Source organism: Crassostrea angulata, chromosome 6 (genome assembly GCF_025612915.1).
Source record: "Crassostrea angulata isolate pt1a10 chromosome 6, ASM2561291v2, whole genome shotgun sequence".
In the NCBI taxonomy this organism is placed as follows: Eukaryota; Metazoa; Mollusca; class Bivalvia; order Ostreida; family Ostreidae; genus Magallana; species Magallana angulata.
The window spans coordinates 3,844,719-3,867,540 of record NC_069116.1 but is presented as its reverse complement, the minus strand read 5'-3'; the positions used below and the strand labels follow the sequence as shown (position 1 = coordinate 3,867,540).

The 22,822-nt window shown below is 32.1% G+C and overlaps 1 protein-coding gene across 1 annotated transcript in view; it reads left to right on the top strand.

The window, feature by feature from the left end:
* The window catches only part of LOC128189531 (protein draper-like), a 64,819-nt gene that overhangs the window by 5,375 nt on the left and 36,622 nt on the right, over positions 1-22,822 (top strand). The gene's annotated exons all lie outside the window — the stretch shown is intronic.

Genomic DNA, 22,822 nt, shown 5'->3' with positions numbered 1-22,822 from the left:
TTTTGCCACGTGTACTTGTCTTCAGTTTAAGTAAAAGAAATAATGTCATGTTACCTGTTAATATACATGGTTTCATTTTTGCCGTGTGAACCGCTGTTATTTATTGAAGCGTACCTATGTGTACTGGTTGTAATTTGCTAAAGCGTTTGTACTTTTCACGACAGCCTTTTGGTGGCACTATTTATGATATTTTGTCAACAAATTTGTTGAAGGTTTTTTACCCGGGGTTTCTTACCAGTGTAGCTCTATGTGGCGATAGAGTTTTGACGACGGTGTGGGAGAATTCCCAAGACCTAACCTGTGGGCGAGTCGACGTGACGTCTGAAGTATGGTGCTTTGAGGACCGGATGTCCATAGACGTTCTGACTTTGGGGGCTGCACAATGGTCGGGGCAACAGTGTATCATACGTATGCGGACGCACTTAGTTGGCACTGAGTATATCGGGAAATACCGTGGTCTGAGGGCGGATTCCACCGAAGATACCGAAACCCGGACCTGGGAAACGTGAACTCTTTCTCTCTTATTTCAATTTACTTTGTATATATGTACATGTTTTGTTTTATATAAAATTGTAAAATCATAAAAAATCTTTTGTTTTACTGATCAAGCCAAAGGATGTCGTGAAAAATGGTTCCGTAGTAACAGCAGGAATAGCTGTTTTCTAAACCCGATTTAAACTGGTCATCACATAGACTGTTGAGATGAGTATGGAATTATAATCTATAAAAATTTGCTTTTTAACAATAAAATCAACTTTATTTTTGAAAAATCGTTAAATATGGTTTTCTAGAAACATGTATACAATTTATTTTTAAACTAATAACATACAAATCAGTGTTTTGGAACTACTTCATATTAGTTCATACGCAATGAACTTGCGTTTTTGTGAAACCTATGTGCAAACCAGATTCATCACTGTGTACCCGTTTTAAAGTATCATCCATCTGTGTACTTTAAAAATTTGCAGGGGTGATTTAGCGTTTTCATGGTGATGTAATATGTGATTTATCATAATTGTTTTATTTTATTCTGTTTCTTTTCCTTATACATGTATAAAGAAAAAGATATGGGTTATTTGTTTATATAGAATAAGTTTAATTTCTTATTCTCGGACAATTTCACGTTGTCTCGATGGTGTCCTTTTTTCAATAGTTTAGAAAATCAAGAAAGGGATGGCAAACTTCAAAATTATGAAGTTCCGTTTACCTTCTTAATCACCCAATGCTGCCGAAAAATTACAAAGATAGTATTATTTCACGTAGTCTTTAGATGGTCGGCTTTCGGGGATCTCCTCACAAACAATTTAAGATATTGAGTTTAAAGAACTTGGGCACTCAAGATAGTAAGTTTGCAGTAATCATCGACACAAATCAATTGGGATTTTAATGTCTATAACATCGAAATTCTACACAGTATACAGACTCGAACAAAAATCAATTACTTAAATATTGGAATGTATTACTCTCTTGGAAGTTGAAGTATATTTAAAACTATTTAAAACCTTACAATACATGCATTTTCATCTGTTTACAAACACACCAAACACCCACACGTTCCCAGTGAAACCACTGTTTACATGTGAACATGACAGAAAGAAAAAAGTAAACGCCTTTAAATGGGGAATTAATCATTAAGAAATGTTGTGAGACTTTCAAAAAGGTATAATTTAGTTGAAAATGCCAATATGATATTTTCCAAACACAATATAGTTGGTTCGTATAAAAGAAAGAAAAAAAGTAGCTAAAGAAAACACCAACAGGATTCAAACCCAAAATACGTTTGACCCTTGTTCAAAAATCATACTCAAATCCATGTGCGATATCAAGAAGTGTTTAAAGCAACATTCTCATAACTCTGCACTTTGTTTATTTTATTTCCAAAATTATATTTCTAAGAGTAAATTTTTTGTCATTTCTGGGTCATCTCAATCTTTTGTTTTAAAGCAGCATATTTTATGATAAAATATGTATTCCTTACACGTTTAAAATTCGTGGAGAGAATACCCAGAAACAATAATATCATTTAAAACAGCTGTAAATAAGTAGGATTTGGCATATATTGCATCATGTTGCCATATTCAGACTCATAATTTGATAAAATAAATATAATTCAAACATTTTTACCACTTTCCTGATCGTAAAAAAAACCAAATAACGAATATTATTTGCAAAATGTGCACAGGTAATCTGTGAAATTTAAACTATTCTATGCGCCCAGATCCCCGCTGAATTAACATCAAACGCGCCCACTTTTTTTTAGGGTTGAAGACGAAAGATTATATATGTGACACGGGCATATCTTATTCTGTGACCAAATGCGCCGCAGCTCTCCCGAGCTCGAAAATTGAGATTTAAAAGGTCATGATTTTGTTGTTTTTGTTTAAAGGACATAAGCGTACAAGGCGTTATATATCAGCCACCTGAAGCAATAAAAAGAATCATTTTAAAATATTATTAAAATAATTATTGCTGGCATAAATACATTGATTCAAGAAAATAATGTGCTTTAACTGTTTCTGAATTTTTTATAATATTGGGCGTTGGTGTCGACAAGGTGATATCATATATGTAGAAATAATGGATATTATGATAATAAAAATTAGAAATATTAGATGTATACATATACAAAAAGAATATGGTTGGTTTCGATATGTGGATGATGCAATAATGTTTTTAAATGAAACACAGAAAAATTTAAAAGCAGCTTTTGATCTGGTTTTCCACTTTTCAAAATATACAGGATTAAGACCTAACTTTGGAAAAACAAATGCAATTTGGATAGGATCAAAATCTTGAAAAAGGAAAAGTTTATGTCGATACTTTAAAATACAATGGATCCGGACAAACGAAGACTCCAATGCATTAGGAATAAATTTAACTGAAATCTCACTAATATTACAGAAATAAACTTCGAAACAAAACTTGCATCAACTATCAAAGAAATAAAAAGCTGGAATCAAAGACAGTTGACTCCAAAATAGGAACAATAGCGGTCATTAAATCATTTTTAGGCGGAAGCGCCTATTACAATTGCTTTCATGACCTTCTACGTCAAAGGTCAAATTCCTGCCCTTTTTCGTGGTAAATCTATCGGATGTTATTTAAACTAAGGGCACACAACTCTCTCCCCCCCCCCCCCCCCCGTTCGACCCCCGTTTAAACATCGTTTTTGATAATAGAACTGTGGTATGTCTCTAAATTTTTACTTCATCGCTTTTAATTATACATTGAAAATGCCTATAGCAAAGATAGCAAGTGGTAGATCTATGAGTTTACGTTTTTGATACAGGAACGTACGATAACTCTTGCGATGGTATGCAACATAAACAAAGGATAAGCACGGAGTTTGATGTCTGTAGATGAAATTGCTAGGGGAAAAATAGTTCAATTTGAAATTGCGTGTTTATGAGTACAGAAGGAAAAACTGATAGATGAATGTCAAGAAACAGATTAACATTAACAGACAAGAGGAGACAATGAGAGCCCAACATCATTTTTCATCTCTGGTGAAAGGGGGGGGGGTTGCTAAATTTGGGCGCACAGCAAAATTCAAGGAAAAAAAACAGATGCTGTAAATGCGGTGTTGGCTTCACAGTTCAGCACTTTTAAAGAGGGACAAACATTGCAACTTCTAAATGGAAGCAGGGCATCGAAAATATGCTGGAATCCTCATCTTAATGGCCTTAAACCCATTTTCAAGGTTAGTAAATACAACTAAATTTGATTACGATATTCCCCGTGGTTTTCTTGTTTAAGTATGAACTAATTATACCCATTCTCGGAAGGAGAGGGGTATATTGTTTTTATTGTTTATTGTTTTTATTGTTGTGTGTCTGTTTGTCTATAACACAATTTTTGTCAAAGATATCTCGGCAACAATCGCAGATGCTTGAAATTTTAACTCAGTCTTTGTTAAGGAATGCCATACAGTAGGATTCATTTTTCAAAATATTTGATGTCAACTTTCCGCTACATGTAATGTTAGCTATGTTTTTTTGTATTCACACCAGAGTAGGGGTATCACTAGTGAGCATTGACTCACAGATATCTTGCTGTCATATCCTTAATAATATAGTAAACATTCTTCTTCTAAATGCAATTATAAACTGAAGAATTTTGGAGGAGAAAAAAATTAAACTTTCATTTACAGTCCAATCACTATATTTTCCATTACTTGTATGTAATATACCGAAATAACCTTACAAATATTGATAATTCATATCGTGTGATCTTCTTATATATCTCATCCTTTATTTGCAAAATAATATTTCATATCGTGTGATCTTCTTATATATATCGTCCTTTATTTGCAAAATACATGTATACTTTTAAAAATAAATTATTTAAGGTAAAACACACATAAATTTAAAATATTTTATAGGTTAATTTTATTTTTAAATCCATGTTTTCTTTATTGGAGGTCAAGTATATTGTAATGAAATATTGCTTGATAAAATATATATTATTCATTTCATCAACACATTTTAGAATATCCTGCTGAAAAAGACAGCTGTCATTGGTATAATGGATGCAAGGCAACACTAGTGAATTGAAATTGTTGTTACCACAAATGGCACGCTCCAGGATTACACGCTTTCCAAAAACACAATTACGGCATGCAGCTAAAGGGATTCTTTGGAAGTCTATGTTCTGTAATGGGGGAATTTCTCTTGAAGAATCCATTAGTATTAAAATAAAAAGTTAAAAGTTCAAATGTCTTCAGATCTAGAGACCTGTGATTTGACAGTACAACATGGAGCAATTGTAAAGGACACATAATTTGTACATTATTGAATATCAATCTATAGTTATCCCTAAATTACTTGGCTTTTACATTGTATTGTAATTCTCAACATTTGCATATATGTTTGATCTTTTTAAACTAGGTTTGGTATACAGTAGAGTAAGTGAATACATTTTTTTTCCTAAGTTTTAAACATTTGTCAACAAAATGTATGAACTGCAATATGAGGATCATTTAGAGGTCTGCAATTCTCCACAGTCAAATAAATGACTTTGAAATCATCCTGTTACTGTTTAACTTTAGAATATATTCATAACTTCAACATCTCTTTATTGATTACCTTTTTTAGTTCACATTTTCCAGATAGTATGTGTATAGTAACTGGCTACTAGTAACTGGCTACTAGTAACTGGCTACGAGAAGTAAGAAAACCTAGCTACTAGTAACTGGCTACTAGTAACTGGCTACGAGAAGTAAGAAAACCTAGCTACTAGTAACTGGCTACGAGATAAAATCAAAGTTGGCTACTCGTAACTGGCTACTAATAACTGGTTTCGAGAAGTAAGAAAAGCTAGCTACTAGTAACTGGCTACGAGATGAAAGAAACTTGGCTTCTAGTTACTTGTTACTGTTCATGTGAGAACACATACCTGGGATTTTTATTTGTGTTCTTAAGATGTACATTGCACTATATCACTGTCAATTGTCAATATATCTCAAGTAGCTGTATATTTAAATTGAAGATATATGCCAGACTTGCTAATATCAACATTATGTCAAGTCATCCACATAATATTACGACACAATTACTCAGATATCCCTCTGTATGTAGTCAGCTACTTGTGAATTTTGTTACAAATATCTTTATTTTTTAGCGGTTTTGTCAATATATCTCAAGTAGCTGTATATTTAAATTGAAGATATATGCCCGACATGCTAATATCAACATTCTGTCAAGTCATTCACATAATATTACGACACACTTTCTCAGATATCTCTACTTATGTAGTCAGCTACTTGTGCATTTTGTTACAAATATTCGTATATTTTGGCGGTTTTGTCAATATATCTCAAGTAGCTGTATATTTAAATTGAAGAATTTTGCCAGATATGCTATTATCAACATTCCTTCAAGTCATCCACATAATATTACGCCACAATTTCTCAGATATCTCTCTTTATGTAGTCAGCTACTTGTGCATTTTGTTACAAATATCTCTATTTTGTGTCTGGATTGTCAATATATCTAAAGTAGCTGTATATTTAAATTGAAGATATATGCCAGATATTGTATTATCAGCACTCCTTTAAGTCATCCACATAATATTTCGACACAATTACTCAGATATCGCTCTTTATATGGTCAGCTACTTGCGCATTTTGTGACTAATATCCTTATATTTTGACGGTTTTGTCAATATATTGCAAGTAGCTGTATATTTAAACTGAAGATATATGCCTGACATGTTTTAACAACATTCCCTCAAGTCATCCACATAATATTACGACACAATTACTCACATATCTCTCTTTATGTAGTCAGCTACTTGTGCATTTCGTTACAAATATCTTTATTTTTTGTCGGGGTTGTCAATATATCTCAAGTATCTGTATATTTAAATTGAAGATGTATGCCAGACATGCTATTATCAACATTCCTTCAATTCATCCACATAATATTACGACACATTACTCAGATATCTCTCTTTATGTAGTCAGCTACTTGTGCATTTTGTTACAAATATCGTTATTTTATGGTGGTTTCATCAAAATATCACAAGTAGCTGTATATTTAAATTGAAGATATATGCCAGACATGCTATATAAACATTCCTTCAAGTCATCCACATAATATCATGACAAAATTGCTTAGATATCCCTTTTTATGTAGTCAGCTACTTGTGCATTTGCTACAAATATCCTTATATTTTGGCAGTTTTGTCAATATATCTCAAGTAGCTGTATATTTAAATTGAAGATATATGCCAGACTTGCTATTATCAACATTCCTTCAATTCATCCACATAATATTACGACACATTACTCAGATATCTCTCTTTATGTAGTCAGCTACTTGTGCATTTTGTTACAAATATCGTTATTTTATGGTGGTTTCATCAAAATATCACAAGTAGCTGTATATTTAAATTGAAGATATATGCCAGACATGCTATATAAACATTCCTTCAAGTCATCCACATAATATCATGACAAAATTGCTTAGATATCCCTTTTTATGTAGTCAGCTACTTGTGCATTTGCTACAAATATCCTTATATTTTGGCAGTTTTGTCAATATATCTCAAGTAGCTGTATATTTAAATTGAAGATATATGCCAGACATGCTATTATAAACATTCCTTCAAGTCATCCACATAATATTACGACACAATTACTCAGATATCTCTCTTGAAGTAGTCAGCTACTTGTGCATTTTGTTACAAATATCATTATTTTTTGGTGGTTTTGTCAATATATTGCAAGTAGCTGTATATTTAAATTGAAGATATATGCCAGACATGCTATTATAAACATTCCTTCAAGTCATCCACATAATATTACGACACAATTTCTCAGATATCTCTCTTTATGTAGTCAGCTACTTGTGCATTTTGTTACAAATATCGTTATTTTTTGGTGGTTTTGTCGATATATCACAAGTAGCTGTACATTCAAATTTACGATATATGCCAGACATGCTATTATAAACATTCCTTCAAGTCATCCACATAATATTACGACACAATTACCCAGATATCGCTCTTTATGTGGTCAGCTACTTGCGCATTTTGTGACAAATATCCTTATATTTTGACGGTTTTGTCAATATATTGCAAGTAGCTGTATATTTAAACTGAAGATATATGCCAAACATGCTATTATAAACATTCCTTCAAGTCATCCACATAATATTACGACACAATTACTCAGATATCTCACTTTATGTAGTCAGCTACTTGTGCATTTCGTTACAAATATTTTTATTTTTTGTCGGGGTTGTCAATATATCTCAAGTAGCTGTATATTTAAATTGAAGATATATGCCAGACATGCTATTATAAACATTCCTTCAAGTCATCCACATAATATTACGACACAATTTCTCAGATATCTCTCTTTATGTAGTCAGCTACTTGTGCGTTTTGTTACAAATATCGTTATTTTTTTGGTAGTTTTGTCAATATATCACAAGTAGCTGTATATTTAAATTGAAGATATATGCCAGACATGCTATTATAAACATTCCTTCAAGTCCTCCACATAATATTACGACACAATTTCTCAGATATCTCTCTTTATGTAGTCAGCTACTTGTGCGTTTTGTTACAAATATCGTTATTTTTTGGTAGTTTTGTCAATATATCACAAGTAGCTGTAAATTTGAATTGAAGATATATGCCAGACATGCTATTATAAACATTCCTTCAAGTCATCCAGATAATATTACGACACAATTTCTCAGATATCTCTCTTTATGTAGTCAGCTACTTGTGCATTTTGTTACAAATATCGTTATTTTTTGGTGGTTTTGTCAATATATCACAAGTAGCTGTATATTCAAATTTACGATATAGGCCAGACATGCTATTATAAACATTCCTTCAAGTCATCCACATAATATTACGACACAATTACCCAGATATCGCTCTTTATGTGGTCAGCTACTTGCGCATTTTGTGACAAATATCCTTATATTTTGACGGTTTTGTCAATATATTGCAAGTAGCTGTATATTTAAACTGAAGATATATGCCAAACATGCTATTAAAAACATTCCTTCAAGTCATCCACATAATATTACGACACAATTACTCAGATATCTCACTTTATGTAGTCAGCTACTTGTGCATTTCGTTACAAATATTTTTATTTTTTGTCGGGGTTGTCAATATATCTCAAGTATCTGTATATTTAAACTGAAGATGTATGCCAGACATGCTATTGTCAACATTCCTTCAAGTCATCCACATAATATTACGACACAATTACTCAGATATCTCTCTTTATGTAGTCAGCTACTGCTGCATTTTGCTACAAATTTCGTTATTATTGGGTGGTTTTGTCAATATATCACAAGTAACTGTATATTCAAATTTACGATATATGCCAGACATGCTATCATAAACATTCCTTCAAGTCATCCACATAATATTACGATACAATTACTCAGATATCGCTCTTCATGTGGTCAGCCACTTGCGCATTTTCTGACAAATATCCTTATATTTTGACAGTTTTGTCAATATATTGCAAGTGGCTGTATATTTAATTGGAAGATATATTCCTGACATGCTATTATCAACATTCCTTCAAGTCATCCACATAATATTACGATACAATTACTCAGATATCGCTCTTCATGTGGTCAGCCACTTGCGCATTTTCTGACAAATATCCTTATATTTTGACAGTTTTGTCAATATATTGCAAGTGGCTGTATATTTAATTGGAAGATATATGCCAGACATGCTATTATAAACATTCCTTCAAGTCATCCACATAATATCACGACACAAATGCTCAGATATCCCTCTTTATGTAGTCAGCTACTTGTGCATATGCTACAAATATCCTTATATTTTGGCGGTTTTGTCAATATTTCTCAAGTAGCTGTATATTTAAATGGAAGATATATGCCAGATCTGCTATTATAAACATTCCTTCAAGTCATCCACATAATATTACGACATAATTACTCAGATTTCGCTCTTTATGTGGTCAGTTACTTGCACATTTTGTGACAAATATCCTTATATTTTTTGGTGGTTTTGTCAATATATTTCAAGTAGCTGTATATTTAAGCTGTAGATATATGCCAGACATGCTATTATCAACATTCCTTTAAGTCATCTACATAATATTACGACACAATTACTCAGATATTTCCCTTTATGTGGTCAGCTACTTGTGCATTTTGTTACAAATATCTTTATTTTTTGGCGGTTTTGTAAAAATATCTCAAGTAGCTGTATATAGAATGCTGATATATACAAATCATGTTCATTTTAATATTATATTAGGACATCCACATGATATTACGACATAATTACTTATTTATCTTTCTCAATCTCATCGGCTTTAAGTGCATTTTGTTATAAAAACTTCAATTTTCAACAGTTTAGTTGATAAACCTCAAGTAGCTGTGTAATAAAATGAAGATATCTACCAGTGGTTGATTTAAACATTCTATAAGGTCACCAACATGATATTATGACACGATTACTTAGATATCCCTTTAAATCTCATCAGCTTTTAAAACATTTTGTTAAAATTTCTTTTTCTTTTTTTAGGATTTTGTCAATATTTTTCAAGTAGCTTTATGTATATATTGCTCATATTAACCAGTCATGTTTATTTCAACATTCTATTAAGTCATCCACATGATATAACGTCACAACTACTCAGATATCACTCATAATCTCGTCAGCTACTACTGCATTCTTTATAAATATCTTCATTTTTAACACTTTCCATGTTACTCAAGTTTCTGTACATAAAGATTAAAGATTAAAGATATCTAGTTTTTAATTTAAATATTGAAGAACAAACCAAAAAAATTTAAAATCATAAAGATTGTAAAAAGGGGATGGGGGAAGGGGGGGGGGGCAAAATTTACTTATAATTTCAATTTCACTGGTTATTCTCTTTCATTCACTTCATCTTTTTACGTGCACACAAAAAACGTACGGGGAGAAATACAGATATTTGTAACAAAATGCACAAGTAGCTGACTACATAAAAAGAGATATCTGAGTACCTGTGTCGTAATATTATGTGGATGACTTGAAGGAATGTTACTTTAGCAAGTCTGGCATATATCTTCAATTTAAATATACAGCTACTTGAGATATATTGACAAAACCGCCAAAAAATCAGGATATTTGTAGCAAAATGCACATGTAGCAGACAACATCAAGAGAGATATCTGAGATATTGTGTCGTAATATTATGTGGATGACTTGAAGAAATGTTGATAATAGCATGTCTGGCATATACCTTAAATTTAGATATACAGCTACTTGTGATATATTGACAAAACCACCAAAAAATAACGATATTTGTGACAAAATGCACAAGTAGCTGACTACATCAAGAGAGATATCTGAGTAATTGTGTCGTAATATTATGTGGATGACTTGAAGGAATGTTGATAATAGCATGTCTGGCATACATTTTCAGTTTGAATATACAGCTACTTGAGATATATTGACAACCCCGACAAAAAATAAAGATATTTGTAACGGAATGCACAAGTAGCTGACTACATAAAGAGCAATATCTGAGTAATGTGTCGCAATATTATGTGGATGACTTGAAGGAATGTTGATAATAGCATGTCAGGCATATATCTTCAGTTTAATTAAGGTCTTCCGTTTCCAACGGAAGACCTTATAGTTTTCGTACGATTTCTTATTATTATTAGGGTCTTCCGTTTCCAACGGAAGACCCTCTTGTTATTCTACGGTTTCTTTTTCTTTATTATTCTTTTTTTTCTTTTTCTGACTTTTTTGGAGCGCTATTTCTCAAAAACTATCCAACCGATTCGCACAAAATTTTCAGGACGGATAAAGCATGATCGGCGCTACGTATTATAAAATTTTTAAATGATGACGTCACTTCCAGTTTCAGATATTGACGATTTTGTAAATTTTTAAGGGTCATTTTGTCCACGCATCTCCTCCGAAACTAATCAAGATAGAAGATTGAAATTTTCAGGGATTGTAGATGAATGTATGTAGATGTAGCCCCATGCTTCCAATGATGAAAATTGCTCAAGGCCTCAAAGCTCGCCTGAACCTGAAAATTAGCACCAAATTTTTTCACGAAATTTTTGCACATTTTCTGTGATATCTTTTGATGTATAAATATTTTGTTAAAACATATAATGCAAAAGTTGTTTCAAATTACACGGGCTTTCGTTTAATATCAAGAAAAAGGGGCTGGCCCCTCAAATTAGGGGCCAAGAGGGCTGTAAAGTCTTCTTACAATAACTCTTTACTGAATAATAATTTGTTATTAATTATAGAAGCAAAAATGTTCATTGTTGGGCTGTTTATCTATACAGTACCATACTTAAGTCATATGTTACGTAATTAGGGGTTTCAAGGGGCCAGAAATTCAAAAATTGATCATTAATATCTGAAAAAGGAGAAATATTTTTAAAAGCAATGTAGAACAAAAGTTGCTCAAAATAATGTTTTGTACAGTATGCTACCTTAAATGTTTTTGTTTATGACCCCATTTAGGAGTTAAAGGGTCGGCCCCTAAAACACATTTGTACATATATCTCAAGAACGGTTAACATTTCTTGAACACTTGTAGAACAAAATATGTTTGTATTTGCAAGACCTTTCATTTGATATCAAGAAAAAGGGGCTGGCCCCTCAAATTAGGGGCCAAGAGGGCTCTAATGTCTTCTTACAATAACTCTTTACTGAACAATAATTTGTTATAAAATAGAGAAGCAAAAATGTTGTTTGTACATCTGTTCATCTATACAGTACCATACCTAAGTCATAAATTATGTAATTAGGGGTTTCAAGGGGCCATAACTCAATATTTTGATCATTAATATCTGAAAAAGGAGAAATATTTTGAAAAGCAGTGTAGTACAAACGTGGTTAGAAATAATGTTTTTAACAATATGATACCAAATATTTTGTTGTTAGTGGCCCCGGTAAGGGGTTAAAGGGTCGGCCCTTAAAATACAGTTGTTTAGATATCTCGAGGACGGTTGACAATTCATGAACACTTCTAGAACAAAATATGTTTATATTAGCAAGACCTTTTTTTTATATCAAGAAAAAGGGGCTGACCTTTCAAATTAAGGGCCTGAAGGACTACTAAGTCTTTTTATAATAACTCTTTTCTGATCAATAATTTGATATAAATCATAAAGCAACAAAGGGGCTTTTATAAAGCTTAATTTAAACTGATATCCGTTTTAAAATCGGACGATGCATTACAGAGATATTGGGATTTAAAAATTGAGTTTTCCGGAAATTTTGATTCCACGTTCTTGGTTAAGGAAATAGTGATGTGTTCAAAGATAAATTAACTCGTACCTAAAATAATTCGGAAATTGTTAATTCGTACTTAAACACAATCGGATTTTTTTTGTTAAGTCGTTCTTGAAATAGGAAAAGTTTTTGTTAAGTCGTACTTAAAATAATTCGTATTTTGTTAAGTTGTACCAGGACTAATTCGATTTTTTTCATCTTTTTATTTTAGTTTTTCTTACTATTGGTATAAGAGCTCTGTTTCTTACAGGAACTTACAGCTTTACTTCCAACATCAACGGAAGATCCACTCGTTGCTTTGCAACGAGCTTTGCTCTAGTTATTATTATTTTTTCCCACAAATTTTGTGCACGAGATTTCTCAAAAGCTATTCGACCGATTTCGACCATTTTTTCAGAGAAGATGAGTCTTGATGTAAACTTCATACGTTTTTGAGATTTTTCCTGTCGGCACTTCCGGTACCGATTTATCGGCCATTTTGTACATTTTTACGACCTATTTTGTGCAGAGCTGATCTCAGAAACTATCAGAGATATGACTATGAAATTTTCAGGATAGGTAGTCTATTGTCTGAAGTTGTACACTATTATTTTGTTTTACGCCAGTGGCGCCATTTCTTGGAGCTCACCTAGGCACGAAAATTGGGTACGAATTTTCATTCAAAATTTTCATACGTTTTCATCTGTATCTTTTTATCAGTTGATATTTTGTTAAGACATATATAACAAAAGTAGTAGATATTTAAACGTTCTTTCAAGATCAAAATCAAGAAAAAGGGGCTGGCCCCTTAAATTAGGGACCAAAACACTCGTAAACTCTATTACAAATAACTTAAAAACGATCAAAATTTTGTAATGCAATATAGAAGCAAAGTTGTTGATTGTAGCAATATTTATCAGGCAAAATCATTTTCACACCCATTTATGACGTAATTAGGGATTTTAAGGGGCCAAAGTACTTAAACTTTGATGCAATATATCTAGAGAAGGAGACATATTTTGTTAGGCAATGTAGAAAAGAAAATGTTTGCATTGATGATTCTAATCGATTCCACTAATCAAAATTCTAAAGTCTGTCCCCATTAAGGATCTATAGGGCTGGCCCCTAAAATATTCAATCATTTGTATCTCAAAAATGAACAACAATTTTAGATGGGTGTAAGAACAAATAATGTTAGTATTCGTGAGAACTTTCGATTGAACTCAAGAAAAAGGGGCTGGCCCCTTAAATGAGGGGCCAAGACACTCGTAAACTATATTACAGATAACTTGAAAACAATCAAGATTTCAAATATCTTTGGTACCTAGCCTTTTTACAAAATTGATACCAGTGAGATTTTAGTCACTGTAAGTGATTGAGACACAAACTTTTATAAATGATAGACAATCGATTGAAGATATATTTAACGGGTTTTCTTTTGTCAACCGTCACTTCCGGTACTCACCAGAAGAGTTCAAACAATTCATTTTTTTCACAAGTTTAACTGATTATCTTTGGTGTTTCATCTTCCATGATTAACAGTAGTGTACACTAAACAAATGTATCAAAAAAAACCTAGCTTTTACTTTTATAAACCTCTTTTGTTCGTCCGTTTTCGGTCTCGAGACAAAAAACCTAGATTCACCAAGATCGCAGATTTGGCAGAGAATATCGATGTTTCATCGTATCATATGAAAACAAAATCGGACGGAAGACCTACTCGTTACTCGTAACGAGATCTAGTTATACAACTTATTGCAATATATTGACAAAACCGTCAAAATATAAGGATATTTGTCACAAAATGCGCAAGTAGCTGACCACATGAAGAGCGATATCTGAGTAATTGTGTCGTAATATTATGTGGATGACTTGAAGGAATGTTTATAATTGCATATCTGGCATATATCTTCTATTTAAATATACAGCTACTTGAGATATATTGACAAAACCGTCACTAAAAATAACGATCTTTGTAGCAAAATGCACAAGTAGATGACCACATAGAGAGCGATATCTAAGTAATTTTGTCGTAATATTATGTGGATGACTTGAAGGAATGTTTATAATAGCATGTCTGGCATATATCTTCAATTTAAATATACAGTTACTGCAATATATTGACAAAACCACCAAAAAATAACGATCTTTGTAACAAAATGCACAAGTAGCTGACTACATCAAGAGAAATATCTGAGTAATTGTATCGTAATATTATGTGGATGACTTGAAGGAATGTTGATAATAGCATGTCTGGCATACATCTTCAGTTTAAATATACAGATACTTGAGATATATTGACAACCCTGAGAAAAAATAAAGATATTTGTAACGAAATGCACAAGTAGCTGACTACATAAAGAGCGATATCTGAGTAATTGTGTCGTAATATTATGTGGATGACTTGAAGGAATGTTTATAATAGCATGTCTGGCATATATCTTCAATTTAAATATACAGCTACTTGAGATATATTGACAAAACCGCCAAAATATAAGGATATTTGTAGCAAATGCACAAGTAGCTGACTACATAAAGAGAGATATCTGAGTAATTGTGTCGTAATATTATGTGGATGACTTGAAGGAATGTTTATAATAGCATGTCTGGCATATATCTTCCAATTAGATATACAGCTACTTGAGATATATTGACAAAACCGCCAAAATATAAGGATATTTGTAGCAAATGCACAAGTAACTGACTACATAAAGAGGGATATCTGAGTAATTGTGTCGTAATATTATGTGGATGACTTGAAGGAATGTTTATATAGCATGTCTGGCATATATCTTCAATTTAAATATACAGCTACTTGCAATATATTGACAAAACCACCAAAAAATAACGATATTTGTAACAAAATGTGCAAGTAGCTGACCACATAAAGAGCGAAATCTGAGTAATTATGTCGTAATATTATGTGGATGACTTGAAGGAATGTGATAATAGCATATCTGGCATATATCTTCAATTTAAATATACAGCTACTTGAGATATATTGACAAAACCGTCAAAAAATAACGACCTTTGTAGCAAAATGCACAGATAGATGACCACATAAAGAGCGATATCTGAGAAATTGTGTCGTGATATTATGTGGATGACTTGAAGGAATGTTGATAATAGCATGTCTGGCATATATCTTCAATTTCAATATACAGTTACTTGCAATATATTGACAAAACCAACAAAAAATAACGATCTTTGTAACAAAATGCACAAGTAGCTGACTACCTCAAGAGAAATATCTGAGTAATTGTATCGTAATATTATGTGGATGACTTGAAGGAATGTTGATAATAGCATGTCTGGCATACATCTTCAGTTTAAATATACAGATACTTGAGATATATTGACAACCCTGAGAAAAAATAAAGATATTTGTAACGAAATGCACAAGTAGCTGACTACATAAAGAGCGATATCTGAGTAATTGTGTCGTAATATTATGTGGATGACTTGAAGGAATGTTTATAATAGCATGTCAGGCATATATCTTCAATTTAAATATACAGCTACTTGAGATATATTGACAAAACCGCCAAAATATAAGGATATTTGTAGCAAATGCACAAGTAGCTGACTACATAAAGAGAGATGTCTGAGTAATTGTGTCGTAATATTATGTGGATGACTTGAAGAAATGTTTATAATAGCATGTCTGGCATATATCTATCAATTAGATATACAGCTACTTGAGATATATTGACAAAACCGCCAAAATATAAGGATATTTGTAGCAAATGCACAAGTAACTGACTACATAAAGAGGGATATCTGAGTAATTGTGTCGTAATATTATGTGGATGACTTGAAGGAATGTTTATATAGCATGTCTGGCATATATCTTCAATTTAAATATACAGCTACTTGCAATATATTGACAAAACCACCAAAAAATAATGATATTTGTAACAAAATGTGCAAGTAGCTGACCACATAAAGAGCGATATTTGAGTAATTATGTCGTAATATTATGTGGATGACTTGAAGGAATGTTGATAATAGCATATCTGGCATATATCTTCAATTTAAAGATACAGCTACTTGAGATATATTGACAAAACCGTCAAAAAATAACGATATTTGTAGCAAAATGCACAAGTAGCTGACCACATAAAGAGCGATATCTGAGTAATTGTGTCGTGATATTATGTGGATGACTTGAAGGAATGTTTATAATAGCATGTCTGGCATATATCTTCCAATTAAATATACAGCTACTTAAGATATATTGACAAAACCGCCAAAATATAAGGATATTTGTAGCAAATGCACAAGTAGCTGACTACATAAAGAGGGATATCTGAGTAATTGTGTCGTAATATTATGTGGATGACTTGAAGGAATGTTTATAATAACATGTCCGGCATATATCTTCAATTTAAATATACAGTTACTTGCAATATATTGACAAAACCACCAAAAAATAACGATATTTGTAACAAAATGCACAAGTAGCTGACTACATCAAGAGAGATATCTGAGTAATTGTGTCGCAATATTATGTGGATGACTTGAAGGAATGTTTATAATAGCATGTCTGGCATATATCTTCAATTTAAATATACAGCTACTTGAGATATATTGACAAAACCGCTAAAATATAAGGATATTTGTAGCAAATGCACAAGTAGCTGACTACATAAAAAGGGATATCTAAGCAATTGTTTCGTGATATTATGTGGATGACTTGAAGGAATGTTTATATAGCATGTCTGGCATATATCTTCAATTTAAATATACAGCTACTTGTGATATTTTGACGAAACCACCATCAAATAACGATATTTGTAACAAAATGCACATGTAGCTGACTACAAAAAGAGAGATATCTGAATAATGTGTCGTTATATTATGTGGATGACTTGAAGGAATGTTGATAATAGCATGTCTGGCATACATCTTCAATTTAAATATACAGATACTTGAGATATATTGACAACCCCGACAAAAAATAAAGATATTTGTAACGAAATGCACAAGTAGCTGACTACATAAAGAGAGATATCTGAGTAATTGTGTCGTAATATTATGTGGATGACTTGAAGGAATGTTGATAATAGCTGACCACATGAAGAGCGATATCTGAGTAATTGTGTCGTTATATTATGTGGATGACTTGAAGGAATGTTTATAATAGCATGTGTGGCATATACCTGAAATTTAGATATACAGCTACTTGTGATATATTGACAAATCCACCAAAAAATAACGATATTTGTAACAAAATGCTGAAGTAGCTGACCACATTAAGAGCGATATCTGAGTAATTGTGTCGAAATATTATGTGGATAACTTGAAGGAATGTTTATAATAGCATGCCTGGCATATATCTTCCAATTAAATATACAGCTACTTGAGATATATTGACAAAACCGCCAAAATATAAGGATATTTGTAGCAAATGCACAAGTAGCTGACTACATAAAGAGGGATATCTGAGTAATTGTGTCGTAATATTATGTGGATGACTTGAAGGAATGTTGATAATAGCATGTCCGGCATATATCTTCCAATTAAATATACAGCTACTTGAGATATATTGACAAAACCGCCAAAATATAAGGATATTTGTAGCAAATGCACAAGTAGCTGACTACATCAAGAGAGATATCTGAGTAATTGTGTCGTAATATTATGTGGATGACTTGAAGGAATGTTTATAATAGCATGTCTGGCATATATCTTCAATTTAAATATACAGCTACTTGAGATATATTGACAAAACCGCTAAAATATAAGGATATTTGTAGCAAATGCACAAGTAGCTGACTACATAAAAAGGGATATCTAAGCAATTGTTTCGTGATATTATGTGGATGACTTGAAGGAATGTTTATATAGCATGTCTGGCATATATCTTCAATTTAAATATACAGCTACTTGTGATATTTTGACGAAACCACCATCAAATAACGATATTTGTAACAAAATGCACATGTAGCTGACTACAAAAAGAGAGATATCTGAATAATGTGTCGTAATATTATCTGGATGACTTGAAAGAATGTTGATAATAGCATGTCTGGCATACATCTTCAATTTAAATATACAGATACTTGAGATATATTGACAACCCCGACAAAAAATAAAGATATTTGTAACGAAATGCACAAGTAGCTGACTACATAAAGAGAGATATCTGAGTAATTGTGTCGTAATATTATGTGGATGACTTGAAGGAATGTTGATAATAGCTGACCACATGAAGAGCGATATCTGAGTAATTGTGTCGTCATATTATGTGGATGACTTGAAGGAATGTTTATAATAGCATGTGTGGCATATATCTTCCAATTAAATATACAGCTACTTAAGATATATTGACAAAACCGCCAAAATATAAGGATATTTGTAGCAAATGCACAAGTAGCTGACTACATAAAGAGGGATATCTGAGTAATTGTGTCGTAATATTATGTGGATGACTTGAAGGAATGTTTATAATAACATGTCCGGCATATATCTTCAATTTAAATATACAGTTACTTGCAATATATTGACAAAACCACCAAAAAATAACGATATTTGTAACAAAATGCACAAGTAGCTGACTACATCAAGAGAGATATCTGAGTAATTGTGTCGCAATATTATGTGGATGACTTGAAGGAATGTTTATAATAGCATGTCTGGCATATATCTTCAATTTAAATATACAGCTACTTGAGATATATTGACAAAACCGCTAAAATATAAGGATATTTGTAGCAAATGCACAAGTAGCTGACTACATAAAAAGGGATATCTAAGCAATTGTTTCGTGATATTATGTGGATGACTTGAAGGAATGTTTATATAGCATGTCTGGCATATATCTTCAATTTAAATATACAGCTACTTGTGATATTTTGACGAAACCACCATCAAATAACGATATTTGTAACAAAATGCACATGTAGCTGACTACAAAAAGAGAGATATCTGAATAATGTGTCGTAATATTATCTGGATGACTTGAAAGAATGTTGATAATAGCATGTCTGGCATACATCTTCAATTTAAATATACAGATACTTGAGATATATTGACAACCCCGACAAAAAATAAAGATATTTGTAACGAAATGCACAAGTAGCTGACTACATAAAGAGAGATATCTGAGTAATTGTGTCGTAATATTATGTGGATGACTTGAAGGAATGTTGATAATAGCTGACCACATGAAGAGCGATATCTGAGTAATTGTGTCGTCATATTATGTGGATGACTTGAAGGAATGTTTATAATAGCATGTGTGGCATATATCTTCCAATTAAATATACAGCTACTTAAGATATATTGACAAAACCGCCAAAATATAAGGATATTTGTAGCAAATGCACAAGTAGCTGACTACATAAAGAGGGATATCTGAGTAATTGTGTCGTAATATTATGTGGATGACTTGAAGGAATGTTTATAATAACATGTCCGGCATATATCTTCAATTTAAATATACAGTTACTTGCAATATATTGACAAAACCACCAAAAAATAACGATATTTGTAACAAAATGCACAAGTAGCTGACTACATCAAGAGAGATATCTGAGTAATTGTGTCGTAATATTATGTGGATGACTTGAAGGAATGTTTATAATAGCATGTCTGGCATATATCTTCAATTTAAATATACAGCTACTTGAGATATATTGACAAAACCGCTAAAATATAAGGATATTTGTAGCAAATGCACAAGTAGCTGACTACATAAAAAGGGATATCTAAGCAATTGTTTCGTGATATTATGTGGATGACTTGAAGGAATGTTTATATAGCATGTCTGGCATATATCTTCAATTTAAATATACAGCTACTTGTGATATTTTGACGAAACCACCATCAAATAACGATATTTGTAACAAAATGCACATGTAGCTGACTACAAAAAGAGAGATATCTGAATAATGTGTCGTTATATTATGTGGATGACTTGAAGGAATGTTGATAATAGCATGTCTGGCATACATCTTCAATTTAAATATACAGATACTTGAGATATATTGACAACCCCGACAAAAAATAAAGATATTTGTAACGAAATGCACAAGTAGCTGACTACATAAAGAGAGATATCTGAGTAATTGTGTCGTAATATTATGTGGATGACTTGAAGGAATGTTGATAATAGCTGACCACATGAAGAGCGATATCTGAGTAATTGTGTCGTTATATTATGTGGATGACTTGAAGGAATGTTTATAATAGCATGTGTGGCATATACCTGAAATTTAGATATACAGCTACTTGTGATATATTGACAAATCCACCAAAAAATAACGATATTTGTAACAAAATGCTGAAGTAGCTGACCACATTAAGAGCGATATCTGAGTAATTGTGTCGAAATATTATGTGGATAACTTGAAGGAATGTTTATAATAGCATGCCTGGCATATATCTTCCAATTAAATATACAGCTACTTGAGATATATTGACAAAACCGCCAAAATATAAGGATATTTGTAGCAAATGCACAAGTAGCTGACTACATAAAGAGGGATATCTGAGTAATTGTGTCGTAATATTATGTGGATGACTTGAAGGAATGTTGATAATAGCATGTCCGGCATATATCTTCCAATTAAATATACAGCTACTTGAGATATATTGACAAAACCGCCAAAATATAAGGATATTTGTAGCAAATGCACAAGTAGCTGACTACATCAAGAGAGATATCTGAGTAATTGTGTCGTAATATTATGTGGATGACTTGAAGGAATGTTTATAATAGCATGTCTGGCATATATCTTCAATTTAAATATACAGCTACTTGAGATATATTGACAAAACCGCTAAAATATAAGGATATTTGTAGCAAATGCACAAGTAGCTGACTACATAAAAAGGGATATCTAAGCAATTGTTTCGTGATATTATGTGGATGACTTGAAGGAATGTTTATATAGCATGTCTGGCATATATCTTCAATTTAAATATACAGCTACTTGTGATATTTTGACGAAACCACCATCAAATAACGATATTTGTAACAAAATGCACATGTAGCTGACTACAAAAAGAGAGATATCTGAATAATGTGTCGTAATATTATCTGGATGACTTGAAAGAATGTTGATAATAGCATGTCTGGCATACATCTTCAATTTAAATATACAGATACTTGAGATATATTGACAACCCCGACAAAAAATAAAGATATTTGTAACGAAATGCACAAGTAGCTGACTACATAAAGAGAGATATCTGAGTAATTGTGTCGTAATATTATGTGGATGACTTGAAGGAATGTTGATAATAGCTGACCACATGAAGAGCGATATCTGAGTAATTGTGTCGTCATATTATGTGGATGACTTGAAGGAATGTTTATAATAGCATGTGTGGCATATACCTGAAATTTAGATATACAGCTACTTGTGATATATTGACAAATCCACCAAAAAATAACGATATTTGTAACAAAATGCTGAAGTAGCTGACCACATTAAGAGCGATATCTGAGTAATTGTGTCGAAATATTATGTGGATGACTTGAAGGAATGTTTATAATAGCATGCCTGGCATATATCTTCCAATTAAATATACAGCTACTTGAGATATATTGACAAAACCGCCAAAATATAAGGATATTTGTAGCAAATGCACAAGTAGCTGACTACATAAAGAGGGATATCTGAGTAATTGTGTCGTAATATTATGTGGATGACTTGAAGGAATGTTGATAATAGCATGTCCGGCATATATCTTCCAATTAAATATACAGCTACTTGAGATATATTGACAAAACCGCCAAAATATAAGGATATTTGTAGCAAATGCACAAGTAACTGACTACATAAAGAGGGATATCTGAGTAATTGTGTCGTAATATTATGTGGATGACTTGAAGGAATGTTTATATAGCATGTCTGGCATATATCTTCAATTTAAATATACAGCTACTTATGATATTTTGACGAAATCACCATAAAATAACGATATTTGTAACAAAATGCACAAGTAGCTCACTACATAAAGAGAGATATCTGAGTAATGTGTCGTAATATTATGTGGATGACTTGAAGGAATGTTGATAATAGCATGTCTGGCATACATCTTCAACTTAAATATACAGATACTTGAG